Raw genomic sequence first — 4,359 nt, 5'->3', positions numbered from 1 at the left:
TTTTTTTTTTTAATATGGAATGAGAATGGAGAACAGGAAAAGAATAAAACAGGTCTAGAATCTAAAGAACATGGTAACTTGAATATGGAAGTAAGAAAGAGGAATCAAAATTGATTATACAATTTTGAAGTCAACTAAAAGCCTGGATTCATTCACAAAAATAGAGAAGTCAAGACTTGGATTGGTTAAATGGGATGATAAATTGTAAGTGTTCAAGTACGAAATGCTTGTAAGATGTCCAGTTGAATGTATTTAAAAAACAGCTGGGGATGAAAGCAAAGTGATCAGATGAGGACTTGAAACTGGAGACAGATTTGCAATCATCTACTTGGTGATGGTAATGGAAGCTACGGGAGCAGGAGAATTCATTAATTTTGTATATGCTGGTCTTGCACACAGAAGGTGTTCAATGAATGTTTCGTTGGAATTTTGAAAAACACATTATCTAGACACCTTGTATTTATTTATTTATTTTGGTTCTGGGGATCAAACTCAGGTCCTATTTGCTTGTGAGGCAGGCGGCAGAACCATTGAGCCAAATCCCCGGCCCCAAGACAACTTACATTTAAAAGACGGAAGAAGGGTTAACTGAGGTCCCAAAGGATAACTAGTAAGTGAGGCAGGAAGAAACCCAGGGTTCTAGAGTCTTGGAGTTCGAAAGAGGAGAATTTGATGAAGGAGAAAGTAGTCCACTGGAGGTGAAGGACATGTACACTGAGAAAAATCTTTGGAACTGGCCAATCTTAAAATGTCAGCTGCACGAGGGTAGTTTGTGTGTGCTCTTGTTCTCATTTTTGGTACTGTGACTTGGACCCAGGGCCTTTGCACTGAGCCACATCCCCAATCCTTTTTATTTTTGAGAGAGGGTGTTGCTAAGGCACTATGTGGCTCAGGCTGGGCTTAATCTACGATCCTCCTGCATCAGCCTCCCGAAGTGTGGGGATTACAGGTGCATTCCACCATGCCTGGCTGTGAACAGATATTTTTGTCTTACAAAGACTGCCTATAATGTTGTAGGTGCTCAATAATAAATGCTGAACAAATGCATTGGTGATATTTTTAGAAAACTCTTTCAGAAGACTGTTGGGCTAACAAGCTACCTCTTAAAGAACACAGACGCTGGGGCCAGGGATTTAGCTCAGTGGCACTGTTCCTGCCTTGCAAGTGCAAGGTCCTGAGTTCCATCTTCAGTACCAGAAGAAGAAGAAGAAAAAAAAAAGAGATTCTACTTTTTTTAGGAGTTCCATTTTTTCTTGTCGATTTTCCCCAGGTAAGCAGAGTGACCTTTAAAAAAGAAATCCAGTCATGTCCCTTTCCTGTTGAAAACACTTTCATGGATTTTCTGAACTTAAGATATGCTATGGCTGGTTTGGATATTGTTTGTTCCCCAAAGGTTCATGCACTGAAAGTTTAGTCCCCAGTGTGAGTGATGCAATGTGGTGGGTCCTTTAAGAGGTAGGGCCTAATGGGAGGTGCCTAGGATGGAGGTGCCTATTCATGACTTAGGAATACATTAGTTCACATTAGTTCCTCAAGAAAGCAAGTTGTTATAAAAGAGAAAAAGTGGGAGACTGGTCCTTCTTCAGTCTTCTGCTTCCTCTCTAACCATGTGACTTCTCTCTCACACAGGGCTCCTGCCATATAATACTACCACAAGGCTCTCCCCGTAGCTGATGCCAGCACCATGCTCTTGGACCTGCAGAACTTCTGAGCTAAATAAACATTTTTCTTATGAAGGATGCAGCCTCAGGGATTTAGTTATAGCAACACAAAAAAATACAGACAGGATAAAAACATCACACAACACTGTCTGAGATGACAAATCCTGCACAACCTGACCTACATTTTTGACCAAACTCTATATCACTTTTCCTCTCTTACATTACACTATGGCCGCTAGTGTCTAGCCATGCCCTCGAACCCAGGAATAGAGACAAATTCTCACCTGTCCCTTTTGTTCCTTGATCATGACTTTTTTTTTTTTTTGTGGTACCGAGGATCGAGCTCAGACCTTGCAAGGCAGGCAAGCTGTCACTGAGCTAAATCCCCAGCCCTGATCATGCCACTCTTGTTCTTGCATGAGGGCATTTGTAGGTACCTCACTTTGTCTAAAATATGCTGTCCCAGCTTTTTACCTTCTTATCTCTGTTCTTATCCTTAGATTTCTGCTCAGTTGTCTACACCTCTCTAGAAGGTACTCATTTCTGAATAGTTCTCTCCTCAACCCCCAGTGCCCGCACATGAACTTACTGTATTTCCCACTCAAGACTTCCCGGAGTGTGGTATTATCTTGTTTACTGTTTTTCTCCTCCCGCTAGAATATAGCAATAAAAGGAAAGAGAAAATGCAAATTAGACAAGGGATTAACTGATGAGTAAAAATTCAGGAAAAGCAAAATGAGAATAGGATAGAGAGCTCAAGTGAGGAATAATAATGCCATTTCTTCCTCAGAAACAAGAGCAAGAAAGGCAGAAGATGGAAGAAACACCAGGTGAAATGTAGTATGCAATCTAGTAAGTCATTTCCACATCAGCCTTTAACTACATGGTTAAATCAGCTTTGGGAATGGCAGGAAACTCCTTGATTTTATCCTGCCAGAGGGTTCTGCAAGATGTTTTATAAATGAGGCTAAGAAATTATTTTCTCCTTGGTTCTCACAGGTTTAGCAAAGCAAATCAGTGGCCCACATCATGTATGAAAAAATGCTTTGGGAACTGTGAAGGACTTTACAGATACTATTGCTATTTTACATAATGCGTGATTCTTAAAAAGGTACACCTTGTCAGAAGCACCTGATTTCCATCTGGTGGAAAACCACGATGACCTCAACTGGCTCCAGATTTCTTTCTGAGAAATGGTAAATTCAGATTTACACAGCATTTTTTTTTATCATGGGCTTTAAAATGACTAAGCATTAAATTCACAGAATTCTTCTGTGAAACAGATTATAATAATAATTATAATAAGTGCATTTTCTTTTGTAAGGCAGAAATAAGATTTGCTCCAGACTAAACAGGAAGTCAGTAATACAATTATAGCTATTGAACTCTGGCTCGTCTCAAGATTAACCCTTTACTTCTGAGAACATAGGTAAATTGAAAGCCAAAGAACTTTCAGGAATTAGTAATGCCACAGTGAGTAGAAACTGTGAATATGGCTCCAGATGAGAGTGCTGGGAATAAGGACTTCTTTGCAGTTGCTGGCTGTTTGGGCAGGGGCAGCCCTCCCTTGCCCTCTTCCTGATCCTGTGCTCCTGTGCTATAGAGAGGACATGAGCCTTCTGGCCTTCGTTTTTAGGAACAATTCCCTCCATATTTTAAAAGACCCCTATGATACTTTTTCTCATTTCCAACAAACTCGTGAGAGCAAAGCAAAATCAAACAGCCGGTTCTCGTTATGAACCATTAAATGCAAGTTAGCATCAATTACTCTATCACCTCATAAATATACACAAATTAAGATTCAGAATGTGTGTAAATAATTTTCTATACCTAACGTTTGCATACATCTTAGTATCAAACCACAATTATAAGTATGGTTAATCTTGTTACAGATGTATATGCCTTTCTGTAGATACATACACTAAGTATGATCTCTACGCTGCCTTTTATTTATTGCATTTATTGTAGAAAGTGTCCTTGAGTTGGAGGATCGTAGGTTTGAATTCTGTCTTTCCAACAATTGTACGGCTTATAGGAAGGGAACTTTTTTTGTTTGTTTGTTTTTTTTGGAGACAGGGTCTAACTTCTTAGTTCAGCCTGGCTTGAACTATGTAGCCCAGACTGGTCTTGAACTCTCAGGGATCCTCCTGACTCAGCATCCTGAGTGCTGGTATTCTAGGCATGCCACCCCACCAGGCCGGAAGGGGAACATTTGAAGATAAGGAGGCAGATGTGGAGGGTAAATGGCTCCATAAAGCAACCATAATCCCTACTGAAAATAGTAAGTGGTGTAAATGGCTGGGAACATTAACCTTTCTTTCAAACGGGTTTTCACATCAGGTAGCTGCCTGCCCAAAGTCCTCACATGGGCTGTGAATACTTCTTTCGTCTGGGCTGAAAAGACAAGGCTTCTCTTAAAGAGTTTAAATAGGGCAGGAAAGGGAAAGAAAACAAGTTTGTGCTGCATCTAAAGCCTTTGTGTTGAGAATCGTTTTAACTGCTGAGGGAAAACAAATGCAAACAAAAAAACAGAAAACAAAAAAATCCCAGAAACAAACAAACAAAAAAAACCCCCAAACCTTCAGAAACCTAATTTAGAAATAACTCACAGTATCTTGGGCCAGATGCCTCACAACCACAGCGCTGTATGTTCTAGGGACTGGGTGCCTGAGTCTGCAGACCCAGCAAGCGAACAGCC

Source organism: Fukomys damarensis, unplaced genomic scaffold (genome assembly GCF_012274545.1).
Source record: "Fukomys damarensis isolate Sample0158 unplaced genomic scaffold, DMR_v1.0_HiC HiC_scaffold_38, whole genome shotgun sequence".
NCBI lineage: Eukaryota > Metazoa > Chordata > Mammalia > Rodentia > Bathyergidae > Fukomys > Fukomys damarensis.
This window is presented reverse-complemented; position numbering follows the sequence as displayed.